Source organism: Cavia porcellus, unplaced genomic scaffold (genome assembly GCF_034190915.1).
Source record: "Cavia porcellus strain 051 isolate PalLab524CR breed Dunkin Hartley unplaced genomic scaffold, mCavPor4.1 scaffold_23, whole genome shotgun sequence".
NCBI lineage: Eukaryota > Metazoa > Chordata > Mammalia > Rodentia > Caviidae > Cavia > Cavia porcellus.
The window spans coordinates 24,769,067-24,785,534 of NW_026947506.1; the positions used below are offsets into that span (position 1 = coordinate 24,769,067).

The 16,468-nt window shown below is 33.6% G+C and overlaps 1 protein-coding gene across 5 annotated transcripts in view; it reads right to left on the reverse strand.

Annotated features, from left to right (window-relative positions):
• The window catches only part of Sugct (succinyl-CoA:glutarate-CoA transferase), a 738,758-nt gene that overhangs the window by 505,748 nt on the left and 216,542 nt on the right, over positions 1-16,468 (reverse strand). The gene's annotated exons all lie outside the window — the stretch shown is intronic.

The window sequence follows — 16,468 nt, forward strand, 5'->3', positions numbered from 1 at the left end:
CAATATAGCTAGAGAAGAAATAGATAAAAAGATACAAGAGCACGGGAAATTGATTGAAACTTTGAATAAACAATGCAGAAAACAAGCAGAATCCATGAAACAAATTCAAAGAGATATCCAAGAAAAAAAACTCCTATTGAAAGCAAGCAAAACCATTTAAATGAAGTTGAGGATAGAATTTCAGACCTTGAGGACAGGATTGCAGATAGCGATCATGAAAGGGCAGAACTTATGAAAACAACCAAGCAGCATGAAATGACAATCCAGCAGCTTCAAGATGATGCCAAGAGTAACAATGTAAGACTAACAGGTATCAGTGAAGATGCAGCAGTCAACAAAATGATATAACTAAACTGTTCACAGAAGTAATAGCAGAAAATTTCCCACACATAGGGAAAAATCTGATATACAAATAAGTGAGGCATACAGAACACCAAACAGTCGCAACCAACATAAAACTACACCCATATATATATATATATAATTAAGATCCAAGACACACATCATGAAAACAGAATACTAAAAGCTGTTAGAGAAAAGATACAACTCACCTATCAAGGAAAACTTATTAGAACCCATGGCAGACTTTTCAGCATAAATCTTCAAGTTAAGACAAGTTTGGAGAGAAGTATTTCAAGCTCTGAAAGAAAATAACTTTCAACCCAGACTGATGTGTCCAGCAAAATTGTCAAACTTAATGGAGAAACAAGATACTTCCATGACAAAAAACAACTGAAGGAATTCATGATGACCAAACCAGCCCTAGAAAGAGTACTGAAAGACATGCTAGATAGAAAGAAAAATGACCACAATTTCCAGAAAAGCAACAGAAAGAAACTAACAGCCTGGACAAGATAAACAAGGGAGAAAAGAAGGAAACCAACAATAGGAACACAACATGATATGTATCAGTGAAATCCATAAATGTAAATGGGTTCAATTCACCTATCAAAACAAACAGGTTGACAGAATGGATCAAGAAACAGGATCCCACACTATGCTGTATACAAGAAACATATCTGACTCCAAAAGAAACTCACAGATTAAAAGTCAAAGGGTGGAAAATAGTATTTCATGCAACAGGAACCCAGAACAAAGCAGGGGTAACTATTCTGTTTGCAGACAAAGTCCAATTCAAACCTAAAAGGATTAAAAGAAATAAAGAAGGCTAGTACATACTTGTAAGTGGAAAACTACAAGAGGAATCATAAATATATATGCACCAAATACAGGAGCACTCAATTATATAAAGACAAATACTAATGGACATGAAAAACCAAATGCACAAGAACACAATTGCAATAGGTTACCTTAACACCCCACTGTCACAAAGAGATAGATCAACTAGACAAAGAGTCGGCAAAGAAATAACAGAACTGAATCATACCTGTGAGTGAATGGACTTAATGGATGTTTACAGAGTGTTTCACCCAACCACGTCAGAATATACATTCTTCTCAGCTTCACATGGGACATTCCCCAAAATAGATCATATATTAATCCATAAACTATTCTTAACTAAATGCAAAGGGAGCAAAATTCTCCTATGCATAATATCTGATTATAGCGCACTAAAATTGGAAAGCAATGGCAAAAAAACTGCAAAACCTGCATAAATGCATGGAAATTAAATAACAACTTTCTGAATAACCAGTGGGTTATAGATGAAATTAAAGAAGAAATAAAACAATACCTACAATACAATGAAAATGCAGATACAACATACTGTAACCTATGGGACGCAATGAGAGCAGTCCTAAGAGGGAAATATATAGCAATAAATAGTCACATCAAGAAAATGGAATGAACACAAATAAATAACCTAGTGCTACATCTCAAGCTTTTAGAAAAGGAAGAGCAAGTCAAACCCAAAGCTCACAGACAAGAGGAAATTGTAAAGATTAGAGCAGAAATTAATGCACTTGAAACTAAAAATCAACACAAAGAATTAATGAATCAAGGAGCTAGTTTTTTGAGAGAATAAAAAAAATTGATAAACGCCTGGCCAACCTTATCAAGAAAAAGAAAGAAAAAACTCAAATCCATACAGTAAGAACTGAAAAGAAGGAAATTACCCCAGATCCCATGGAAATTCAAAAGATTATGAACACCTACTTTGAAAATCTCTACTCACATAGGGTGGAAAATATAGAGGAAATGGACAGATTTCTAGGAACATATGAACTCCTAAAGCTCAATCAAGAAGATACAGCAATTTTGAATAACCCAGTATCAGCTACTGAAATCAAAAATGTGTTTAATAACTTACCAACAAAGAAAAGCCCAAGTCCTGATCGATTCACTGCTGAATTCTATAAGAAATTTAGAGAAGATTTAACACCAATACTCCTTAAACTCTTCAATGAAATTGAAAGGGAAGCAGTCCTCCCTAACTCATTCTCAGAGGCAAGTATCACTCTCATACCAAAACCAGAGAAAGACCCAATCAAAAAAGAGAACTATAGACTATTCTCACTAATGAACATTGATACAAAGATCCTCAATAAAATATTGGCAAACAGAATGCAGTAAATCATCAAGAAGATTATACAACATGATCAAGTGGGGTTTATTCCAGGGATGTAGGATGGTTCAACATATGCAAATCAATAAATATAATACATCACATCAACTGAGCCAAAAATAAAAATCACATGATCATCTCAATGAATGCAGAAAAAGCTTTTGATAAAGTCCAACATATCTTTTCATGATAAAAATCCCACAGAAACTCAGAATAGATGGTATGTACCTCAATCTCATTAAGGCCATCTATCATAAACCAATAGCCAACATTATACTAACTGGACAAAAACTGAAAGCCTTCACTCTAAAATCAGGAACAAGACAAGGATGTCCACTATCACCACTCCTATTCAATATAGTTCTGGAAATATTAGCAATCAGACAAGAGGGAGAAATAAAAGGAATAAAATAGGAAATGAAGAAGCAAAATTATCATTATTTGTAGATGACATGATACACTACATAGAAGACCCCAAAAACTGCATTAAAAGACTACTAGAGGTAAATAAATTCAGCAGCATAGCTGGATACAAAATCAACACTCAAAAATCAGTATCATTCTTGTACACAAACAACTCCATGAGACAGAAATTATGGAAATATCACCTTTCACAATAGCATCTAAAAAATGAAATATCTACGAGTCAACCTAAGATTGTAAAAGACCTATATGCTGAAAATTATACTACCCTTAAAAAGGAGACTGAAGAGGATATTAGAAAATGGAGGATATTTCTTGCTCTTGGTTAGGAAGAACCAATATTGTAAAAATGGCCATACTCCCAAAACTGTTATACAGATTTAGTGCAATCCCAATCAAAATACCATTAACATACCTCACAGATCTAGAGAAAACACTCCTGAAATTCATTTGGAAAAGGAAGAAACCTAGAATAGCGAAGGCAATTCTGGGCAACAAAGGCAAGGCAGGAGGCATCTCAATTCCTGACTTGAAACTATACTACAAAGCCACAGTGATAAAATTAACATGATACTGGCACTGACATAGACCTGAGGATCAATGGAACAGATAGGAAGATACAAACACTACTACAAAGACACTCAGCCCCCTTATATTTGACAAAGGGGCTATGTTCACTGGAAAAAAGATAGCCTCTTTAATAAATGGTGTTGGAAAAACTGGCTCTCCACATGCCGAAGACTGAGAATAGACCCATGCTTATCACCATACACTAAACTAATGTCAAAATGGATCAAAGATCTAAATATTAAAGCAGAAACACTAAATCTACTGGAGGACAACGTAGGTAAAAATCTTGGAGACTTAGGGGGCAGGAAGAGAATTCATGAATAAAACTCAAACTGCACGGGAAATACTTCAAAGAATCAACAACTGGGATCTCATATTACTAAAAAGTTTTTGCACGTTAAAAGAAATTACAAACAAAGTGAAAAGAAAACCCACAGAATGGGAAAGAATTTTAGCCAACAATCCCTCAGACAAAGCACTTATATCCAGAACATATAAAGAACTGAAAAATATCAAGCCCCCCAAATTCAAAGGCCCTCTCCAAAAATGGGTATCTGAGATGAACACACAGTTTTCAGATGAAGATATACAAATGGCAAATAAATATATGAAGAAATGTTTACCATCACTGGTCATTCAAGAAATGCAAATTAAAACAGCATTGAGATTTCATCTCACCCCAAAAAGAATGGCTGCCATGAAGAAAACAACTGATAACAAATGTTGGTGAGGATGAGGGGAAAAAAGAACACTTCTCCACTGTTGGTAGGAGTGCAGACTGGTGTAACCACTGTGGAAATTCATATGGAGATTCCTCAAAAAAGTAGAATTGGAAGCTACATTCAATCCAGCTATTCCCCTCCTGGGTATTTTCCCAGAAAAATTGAAAAGGTCATGTCACAGTGATATTTGTGCACCCATGTTCATAACAGCACAATTTGTGATTGCTAAATCTCAGAAACAACCAAAATGCCCATCAACCACAGAGTGGATGAAAAAACTGTGGTATTTTTATACACAGAATGCTATTCAGCTACAAAAAGGATGATCTTGAGGCCTTTATAGGTAAATGGAGGCAACTTGAGAATATCCTCACTAGTGAAATAAACAAGATTTACATTATGAAATATCACATTGTCTCTTTAATGTAAAAAATAATAATAACTGGCAGAATAATGGTATCCAAAAAGTATAATAGATATTGTAAAAGTGAAAGGGAAGGAAAGTGCTCTAAAGGATACAATGGCATGTGTAAGACAGATGACCATATTACTAAATTTCTCTTAGATCATTGAACAGAAGAGATTGCACTGTCAATGTTTGACTGTTTAGCCACTTTTCATACTTTGATTTTGTAACTTTAACAACTATCATTAAGGTAACAATATGTAATGTATCAACTAGCAATTTTATGATGTCAATTTTTTTAATTCTGTATTCTATTTTTTCTCATTTTTTCTATTTTTTTAAATTTTCTTTCTTAAAATAAAAAAAATTAAAATGTAATGCAAAATTTATTTGGTTAGTGTGATAGATACAACATTTATTCCTACCTTAGAGATCAGCCAGATTCTAAAAATTACACATTACATTACCTGAGGGAATTATTTGAATACTCTCGCATATTAAATAGTTAAAATATGTCAATACTGAGTTCACCTTTATGCAAAAACACTGTTGGTTATTAGCTTCTTCATCTTCAACTTCTTTCTTTGGAAATCTTTTTATTTTGTTCTGAATAAAATATTTTGATCTTTTTTTAGACGTTGTCTCACTGCTGTTCAGGCTACCCTTGAACTCACCATGTAGCCCAAGCTGGCCACATATTCACAGTGATCCTCCTGTCTCAGCCTCCCAGGTGCTGAGATTAGAGGCATGAACTGCTATGTCTGGCTCTGAGTAAATTTTTAAAGAATTTTTAATTAAGTTTAACAATAAGTCACCTCACAGAAATAGCTTAAAGAGTTTTGTTCACTATACCTTTCTCACAGCTAAATAATCCAAAATAATATAATGTCAAATAATTATTATTTACATTAGTAACCTGACAAACATGGTTTCAAGCTCCTAAATACTTTATGCTTCTCAGGAATAAACTCTCCCTATTTTTAAACTCCCCAAGAGTAAACAACTCATTTTGATCCAATCATATTTATGCTCCTATATTATATAAGATAAATGGAAAATCATTTATATATTTCATCCATCCAACAGATCTTTATTGGACTATAATGCCAGAAATTTTCTATTATTTTCGCATTCAAAAAGTACTTGATAAGCATTCATGGGATTTAACAGGAAACAAGAAACCAAAGCTTCTTATTCTTACATTCCAAATTTTAAAGTAAGACATAGATGTTTGCATTTCCTCGTATCTCTGACATTCCACTGATTCATAGATCAGTAATTTTCAACAGAGGAGGTCCACAGTAGTGATCTGCTGGCAAATCCAGCTTGCTGCCCATTTTTTTTTATGAGGCACAAGCTAAAATTTGCATTTATAATTGGATTTTTTAAATCAAAGGGAAAATGTCCCACAATAAAGAAAATTACACGACATTGAGTCTTCAATATCTACGAACAAAGTTTCACCCAAACACAACCAGACTCATCTGTGTACGTGTATGGCTGCTTTCACACTCTGTCCACAGAGGTAAGTTGCTATGACAGTGACCATGCAGAACTCTCATGCTTATTGCTCCCCATGCTTCCTAGTGTACTGTAAATTATAGCAACATAGTCATAATTCAACAATATTTCAAATGTCACACATATTGCCATACTACATTTTTTATTAGTAGCAGTATATAATACCTGACATATCAAGACAAGAAAAGAAGAGAGAAGCAGACTTCAAAATGCCATGGTTTCAGCAGAGGGTGGATAATTTTGTTATTGAATTAATGACCAGGCATTTTATTGGACAATGATACTATAACTATAAAAGTAGACAACAAATAGGCAATTAAGAACTTACGATAGTATGCTCAATTTGCAGAAAATCAATATCAGAAAATTACAAAAAAAATTTAAATACCTCATCACAGCAAAATATCTTCAGTAAAAAAACATTTAAATAAAAAAGAGTTTACAACCAGAGTGAATTTCCAGTGGCTTATTTTTTAGCTAAGAGTTGAGAGCCATTACCATTGGTGAGTTAATTAAATCATGTCTAATTATAGCAGCAGAAAACTGTATCTAAAGAAGACAAATTTGCATAAGACTATTAACCTCTTGATTAAAAATACTTGTTCAAAAAGTGAAAACGTCGGGGCTGGGGATTTACCTCAGTGGCATAAGCACCTGCCTTACAAGCAGGCGGTCGTGAGTTCGATCCGCGGTACTGATAAAAATGAAAAAGACCAAAAAAAAAAAAAAGGAAAAAAAAGTGAAAACATCACCTCAATAGTCAGTGTAAAAGAAAGACCAATTATTTTGGATAACTGTTCTTAGCTTTTGATGACTTGAAAGATACTATGGATACTGATCAATTGTTCTTTACACAAGATATCTGTGTTAATTTTGAAGTAACTCAAAAATTAGTCTCTACAAATAGACTGCATGGAACAAATGTATGCAAGGATATTATCAAAAAATTGAGAAAACATTAGTCAATACAATTTAAGTGGAATGTGCTAAGATATGTTATATCTTATAGTAGTAAAATTTATGTGTAAAGAGATTTGGACAGAGCTTATAAAATTCAAAGTACTGATGACTGTAGTCTAGAAAGATTACAAAGTAACTGAAAAATTATCACCTAGTGACACTGTAGCTGTGGCACCATCATAGTGCAATGCATCACTTCTGTGATGCTGCTGTAAACACAGCTATGGCTGCCAGGCATCTAGAACTACAGCACATACAATTATGTTTGGTACATAATACCTGATAATTATAATTCATCAGCAGATAGTTTTCAGAAAATAGTTGAAACTACTATGTGACTAATGTCACGATAGGAGCAATGTCAGAGGATAGTAGTGATTATTTTCTAAAATACAGCTGCAAGTTAATATAATGGAAATATAATGGACCTTCACGTGCTCTGAGTAGTTTAACTCCTATTAGTCCTGTGAAGTTTTCTCAGAAAAAGCAGCTTAGTATCCTAACTCGCTCAACCATAGAGGCATTTGATGCCTGACAGTGGTAGAATTTCACTTTAAGTTTTTTGAGTTTGGGATCAAAAAAAGTTTTTCTGAATCAGAAGAGACCCCTCAATTTGACACTTTCATTAGATACTAAATAGCTTTGAAAATTAGCTTCTCTTGTGGGCTTGATAAGGTTTTCTAATGAATTACATCAAAATTACAAGGCAAAATAGTTACTTACATACAAAATGTTTGTGACAGTAAAATCTTTTTATGACAATTAATGTTTGAATCACAAGTAATATCAAGCTGTATAATTTACTTCTTGTATTGTCAAAAAATAAAAACGAGATTTCCATTTCCACAAGAATTTGGAGGAGATCTATTTGCTGAACTCAAATTATAGCAGTGTTTTCAAACCTTGAAACCAGAGCAAAGGAAATTTCATATTTCTAAATCCATTTAACCGTGCAATTGAGGAATTTCCATCTAACTTTCAATTGGAAGTGACTTATCTGCCATGTAATGACATGTAAAAGAGAAAACATCCAGAGCAGAATCTAATAAATTCTACACTTGCCTTCGATGAATAAGCCAAATTAAAATAATATGCATGTGGATTGATATCACTATTTGGCAGCACCTTTTTGTGTGAAAAGACATTTTCGAAGATGAAATATGTAAATTCTTATCACAGAACAGCATCAAGAGATAAACATGTGCAATCAATTATGATGAAGTATGAAATGAAATGAATTCTATTACTCTCATTAGAAAAAAATCTGTTTTATGAAAAAGTATTATATTTAAGCAATTAAATTTTGTGCAATTTGTTTACTTTCTCGTTGTATTAGTACTTGCATTATATCCTCAACTTTGCTTCTTGGTCTACAATGTCTGTTACCAAGAAAGTTTATCAACCTCTGCTCAAGAAGGTTAGTGATAAAATTGAACATCTTGTAGTTACTAAGGAATATGAGCTATTTATATTTCCTAAAAACAAGTTACAAACATAGTGAATTGAAAAAACTTGTCATAAGTTATGATTAATATAACTTAAAGTCTAAATATGACCTTGCCTGAAAGACATTAGGAATAATAAAGGGAAAAAATGGACACCCACTGGGACTCACAGTCTCTGCCCAGAGTTAAGACACCACCATCGATAACAAGAAGGTAACAGAATCCAGCTGTCTGGAATTTCAGTCCTCCGCGATCTGGTCACCATGTAAATCTCTTAGATTTTTATGTACTTCTATGGCGCTAGCAGGAGACAAAAGTGACAGAGGTGCAACTTCCCAGTATATGGTAAATGCTAATGGTTAAATCCGAGTCAATGTAAAATGCATACGCACTGGTGGTTAGGGGTCATAATGGATACGTGATAGGGCCTCACACTTACGTGCTAATTGATTATGCTATGTAAAGTATTTAACTAAGTGAGTAGTGCCAAAAATATTTGCAGTTATCATTATTATGATGATTTGTGTAAACTTATCGCCTGTTACCAGTTCCCTTTCACAGAGCCTGCTTCCCACGCATCTCCTCATTTTCCATGTCTGTACACTAAGCACACAGTGTTCCTCCTCCCTGGAACTGCCACTGCCCCTTACCTCCTGACTTTTTCTTTTCATCTTCCTAAGCTCCATACGCTCTGTTTTCTCTTTCATGCTTAGTGCTTCTGACACTGACCTCTTGACACTGACTATGTGAATCCCAATACCAAGTTCCCTTGCCATTTGACTTCATTAGACTTAGGGGAGAAAGAGAGAACAAGACCAAAAAATTTCTTCTAAACATCCCCTCTCTGTGTAGGCACCGTAAATCTGTAAGTAGCCAGGTCCCTCCAGGACTGCAGCTCCCAAAAGCCTCTCCTCTACAATTCCAGCTCTCACTGGGCCCCAGGAAGTAGATTTTCTTGTTACACTCCCTGGCTCTATGGCGATGTGACAGCCTCCCATTTTTCTTCCCTCTCTGTCCTTTCTTGGCCTCTGCCCCACCTCTTGTACACAGTACAGTGCCTCCATTTGAACTAATTCTATTTTTGAAGGCTAATTCTATTTTCTGCTCCCTCCTGAATAATCAAGCTGCCTCACAAATGTTTACCCACCCATCAAACTCAGGCACACCTCCACGAAACCCTATTTAACAACACTATTCACCCAAGTTAAGAATTTCATGTCTTGGTAAGAGGCACACACTTGTAATCTCAGCACTCAAGAGGCTGAAGCAAGGAGATCGCTATGAAGTTAAGGCTAGTCAGGGCTACACAATGGTTCTAGCCAGCTGAACTGCATAGGGTTTGTTTCAAAACAAACAAACAAACCAAAAAGTCAAAACAAAAAAACGTAAAAACCTCCCTCTCACCTCTATGGGGAAAGAAGAGGTAAGAGCAAAAGAAAAAACTGCAAATTTAATAATCATTTATAATTTGTGGGGGGTAGAAATAGAAGAAAATTAGAAAACAGAAAATGACCTAAAATAACAAATTTCCTTATTAATAGGGCAGTTACCCTCTGGTCTTATTTCCCTAATGTAGCACTTTTTCTTTAAAATTCTTTCTCACTTTCAAAAACAAATACCATGAAATGGAAGCAGAAAAGAGTGATAATCATCAAAAGAACTGAGAAAAACCACTAGAGACAGGATTAGTATCAACAACTCTATCAGAAGCAGGAGGATGAAGTGGGGGGGGGTACAGAGGAGGCTCAGACACCTGCAGGTAAAATACTGAGAAAATTGATAATAATTGTCCCAATTCCTGTACTTAAAATGGTAAAATATTAAGCTTCATTAATAGGCAATCTCAAATTTTGCATTGTATACTGCACAAAATTTCCAATTCAATCAGAAAAAATAACAGCAATAATGAATCATAAAGTGATTAAACTATAAAGTAGGGAGTTGATATTGCATTCATTTTGTCTAAGAACTGAAATTATTTTTACTAAAACAGAAATTATCTTCACTATGAGTTACTTGCAATTAGAATAAATATTTGAACCCAGTTTCAGAAAACTGATTTAGTATTTTGTCTGATTTTAGAGTTTTTTTATACATTAGTCAGGTAATCCTCAACTTCAATATTCACGTAGATTACCTGATCTCATTAAAATGCAAGTGATTCCTTTGGTCCAGGATGGGACATGAGCTTCTATATTACTGTCAAACTCCCTGGTATGACCCTGGTATGACCCAAGCTGCTGGTCTATTAGAGTACTGAGAATAACTCTTATGAAAAATATCTATTCTTGCTCTTCCAGTTGCATTTTAAACAGTGTTTCTCAACACTCGGTTGCATCAATCACCTGGAAACTGGATAAAACACGGATTGCTGTTGGGTCTGGTATCTTGATTGTAGTGATCGTACATATGTGATAAAATTACACAGAACTCTATATGCATACATAAATGAGTTTTAGGGTGTAAAAAATAGTTTTTGTGTATAAAAATGTTTTTGTGTATAAAAATAATGAAACTAGATCACCAATTTTGTTCTCCCAAATGTTGTATGACTCCATAACTTTGTCAAACTAAAGATTTTTTAAACAGCATGTAAATTAGTTCATGACTTGATAATTTACATTTCTAACAAGTTTTCAGATGAAGCAGCAAGCCTGGGACTTCCCTTTGAGAAGCAGGTGGTTTCATATTAGAAGTTATTTGAAAAATCCTAATGTTCAGCTCCACTACAGGTGAATTTTCTTTTTGATATCAGGGATTAAACTCACAACCTCACACATAGCAGGTAGGCACTTGAGCCACTGAGCTAAATCCCTGGCCCAAATTTAATCATTTCTGAAAGTGAAAACTTGATCATTAATATTTTTTAAGTTTTAATGAGGGCAATACCATTCATGATAGCATCAGGAAACAATTAAATACCTAAGAATTAACCTAACCAAGGAGATGAAAGACCTCTACAGTGAAACTACATTACACTATAAAAGGCAATTGAAGAGGACATCAGAAAATAGAAAGATGTTCCCTGTTCCTAGACAGGCAAAATAAATATTGTCAAAATGGCCACACTCCCAAAATTGATACATGCATTCAGTCCAATCCCAATCAAAATACCAACAGGACTCCTCACAGGAAAAGAGAAAACAACCCTAAAATTAGCGTGGAAACAGAAGAAGCCTAGAACAGCAAAAGCATCCTGGGTAACAAGAGCAAAGCAAAGGACATAGAAGTTACAGTCAAAGCAGGAGTAATACAAATTGCATGGTACTGGCAAAAACCAAGACATATGTAGCTACCTGACCTTTGATAAAAGGGTCAAAAACACATATTGGAGGAAAAGTTTACACAACAAATGGTGCTGCAAAAAAATGGCTATGTATTGGCAGAAGATTAAATCTGTACCCATATCTCTCATCATGTACCAAACTAAAAATATGTCAAAGATGTAAACATTTAAATATAAGCAATGAAACTACTGGAAGATAAAATACATGAAACACTTGAAGACATAGGTGAAAGCAAGGACTTCCTGAACAGAACTCTTGATTTCATATGAAATAACATCAAGAATCAATAAAAGAGGTTATATTAAATGTAAAAGCTTCTATACAGCAAAGAAACAATTGGTATAGCAAAGAAACAACCAACAGAATGGGAAAAAATGTGCCAGCTATACCTCAGAGAGAGGATGAATAACTAGTATATATAAAGAACTCTACAAAATTAGATCACCCAAAATAAAAGATATAATCAAAAAGAAAATTTAAAAGATTGACACTTCTCAGAATAAAAAGAAATGGACAATAAACATACAAAAAGCATTCAGTATCTCTGGACACTAGAGAAATGTAAATTAAAACAATGCTAAGCATTCACATTATACCAGATAGATGGCAACCATAAAGAAATCAAATAATAACAAATGCTGATACGGCTGCAGTGAAAAAGAAACTCACTTATATTGTTGGCAAAAATGTAAACTAGTACAGCCATTATGGAAATTAGTGTGAAGATTTCTCAAGGAGCTAAAATTAGAAATTCCATTTGACTCAGCTATTTCCCTTCTAGGTATCTTCCCCACAGAGCTAAAGACATCATGTTACAGTGATATATGGATACCAATGGTTATAGCAGCAAAATTCATATAGCTAAATCCTAGAAGCAGCATGTATGTCCATCAACTGCTGAATGGATAAAGAAAATGAGATATCTATAAATTATGGAATGCTACTCAGCTATAAAAAAGGATAAATTTGAGGCATTTTTAGGAAAATGGATTCACCTGGAGAATACAATGTTAAATGAAATAAATCAGAATACAAGCTTAAATACCATATGGTCTAAAAAAAAACCATATGGTATCCCTTATTTTAGTAAGGTAAAGTACAAATCAAGAGCAGTAAATAGAAAAACAAAGAATCAATAGGAGATAACAGGGAGATGGATCATTTGCAAACAGAAAAGGGCCCAGGAGACCAAGTGTGAGGGAAACAGGAAGAGGAAGTAAAAAGATTTAAGATGATTTTATTGTCTGTGACGGTATGAACAGTTATTTTGAAGAAAACAAGACTTTATAATAGCTAGTGATGATTTAATATCAGCTTGCTTTGAAGCCCCATCAAGCTTTTGTTCTTCTGTCTCCATTGGTTTTATCATGTTGTATTTTATTGGATTTTATTATATGTGATAGTATAAACAAAATTTTTACAGTCAAGGAGATAATATAGAAACTTTGTTCATTTTCTGTTAGTTGGTTCTAAATACCCTGTAATACTTTTCCCCTCTTGTGTGGTTTTACACTGTCTTGTTATGTTTGATAGTATACGAAGGCATACTCTAAGATTTCAAGGAAAGAGACACGATGGTAACTACTGTTTGTCAGGTTATCCTGTGGTGAAACACTATGTTGCTTAAATTGTTCTGTTCTGATCTGTGTTATGTCCTCTTTCATCTTAATCTCCCCCCTTATATATATTTTTAATAAAAAATGGAAAAAAAAGATTTAAGATGTGTCATGCACAAGTGCCAAATACAATAAATGTAAGAGTATGTGTCATAAACATAAACTAAACATAATGTAACAGTAATAATAAAAATAGGAAAAGGAGTTTAGAGATGAAAGGAAGGTGAGAGGGAGGTGGGGAGAAGGAGATTAAAAAAGAATATTTAGGTGTTACATATATGTATCCACTCCGTAAAACGAATGTAAATTTCAGGTATTGCAAGCATATATTAATAGAATAAAATTTTTAAAAACAAGTTTTCATGTGATTCCAATATTCAATAAGGATTGATATAAAATTTAAAATTTCTATGTCTTCTATCAGAAGCCAACTTACATCATTTATGAAAGATGTAAAAAGAGTATAAAGATGTAAAAGAGTATAAAATTTTCCATAGATTAGGTGGGCAACGTTGCCATTAAATAAAACTATATTTGTATCCCACGCTCTAAATGTTTTTCAGTTAGTCATTAGAGACTGCTTACAAATGTTGACAAAACTAAGCTTTATTTATTCTAGAGATTTGCTAAAAACAGTATACAGAACTGTGATCACAGTTATTACCTAACCCAAAAAGGATGCTGTGTAAATTAACTAGATAATGTTTATAAAGGCTTTGAGAATCTTGGGAAGATAGTAAAAAAAAAAAATACAATTACACTATCATTAGTACATCATGCTGAATCTCAAAATAAATCAAACCACCCACTCAAGGATGTAGGAAAATAATTTGTTTATTGAGAAGAGAGAGAAGAAAAGCAAACCTCATCTACTGTTGGTACAGATGCACGCTGATACAGCCATTATATAAATGGAGGCTCCTAAGATATTAAAAACAGGACCACCATATGATCCAGCCATCCCACTCAGGTGGAGACCCAGAGGAAACAGAATTAGTACATAAAGAGATACCTGCTCCCTCAAATTTATTGCAGCACTAGTCACTTAAGACATGGAATCAACCTATATGTCCATCAGCAGACAAACAGTAGAGAAAATGTGGCATAAATATGCAAGGGAGTAGTATTTAAACATAAAAAGGATAAAAATCCTCTTGTTTACGAGATGGGGGTGAATGGAGGACATACGTTAAATGAAATAAGCAAGGCACAGACACATAAATACTACATGCACCCACTCATATATGTACTCTTTAAAAGTTAGTATCCTATGAGTAAGTAGAATAGTGGTTAACCAGAGCCTGGAAATAGTGCCTAGCTAGAGGAAAAAAATTATTGAAGAATTTTTGCTAGGTATATTCTTTATTTTACTTTTGTACTTTAATATAATACAAGTAGATACTGATAAAGGGAAAGGAGAGAAAGAAAGGAGGTTAGTTATAATTACAGTTACGTAAGAGAAATATTTTTAAATTGGCCAGTGGATAAGTGGTTATCTGGGGCAGGAGGCTGAAGAGTAGAAGAAAAATACAGGTGAAAAAGAAATGGTAAAAACACTACTAATTGTCCTACGTTTATTTTGTACCAAGGATCAAACTCACACCCTTGCACTTGCCAAGTAGACACTGCAGCGCTCAGCTATATGCCTGGCTCCCATATTTTCTTTTTTAAGAGATGAAAATGCTCATAAATATCAAGAATTGTCCCATAACTCTACAAGCAAACTAAATACCTCTGGATTATAGGTTTTAAGTGAATTTATGGCATGTGAATTGCATCTCAAAAAAAAGTCATTTTAAAGGGATAACAATAAACATAAAATATTTTAATATGAAGTCATAATGATTTGCCATATTGTAAAATTTCTAGATGGAAAATACTTTCCAAGTGTAAGCACAATAAAGGAAGTCATAAAAGATTTCTTAAACAGTTAAAACATTTCATACACTAGGAAGAGAGTGAAAAGACAAACTGGGGAGGTTAGTTAAAGCACTGTGAATGAGGTTCATATTAGCAGTCCACAAGGAATAGATAACCAGATTAACACTACAATAAACAGAGAACAAAAACAGATAATTCACTATACATCATGTTTATTTGAAAAAATATAAAATTCAAAATCAATAATGCAATAAATAATAGAACAACTATTAATATAATTCATATATATAAGACAGGCCAAGTTTTATCAATGTGTGATTTAGAAATGACATTAAAATAAAAAGTACTACCTATGTTATCTAATATATATTCATATACGAAAAATTTTTGAAAGAAGAAGAGTACCAGAATAAACTGGAGAAAAAATATCGAAGAATTTTTGCTAGGTATATTCTTTTCTTTATTTATTCTGTGTGGCCACTTGAAGTTTTTATTTATGTCTGGATTTATTTTTTTGTATTTTAATGTAATACAAGTAGATATTGATAAAGAACATGTAAAAAGCATTCTTCTTCTACAAAAAAAAAATAAATTTTGAATAAGAGAGTCCTTTTGTCTGTGACATGTACTCTGTTAGGTATATTCTAAATGAACCAAAATAAGTGGAATCTAATGGTTCTACTATTTGCTTGTTTTTGAGATGCGATTTCTCATTACCACATGCATATCTACCATGACATTACACAGCTAGGGGACTGTGGAAAAAGCTAATTGAGCTAAACAGTTGCCAGCTTCATGATATTTAACCTCTGAAACCAAACTAATTAAACATCTTTTGCTTCATAAAGCCTGCATCAGGTATTTCATTATAGTCATGAAAAGCAAGAGGAGAGAGAGAGACAGACAGAGAGACAGAGAGTAAATGAATATCCCTGGTGTCTCTCCTTCCAAGAACTCTAATCCTATTGCATTAAGGGCCCATCTTTTTCACTATATTTAATATCAATTATATCTTTAGAGCCTTATCTCCCAAATCCAATCATATCAGTGATTAAAGCTTCATTATATGAATTTTAGGAAATACACTTAGTACATGACAACTGTGTGTAGAGT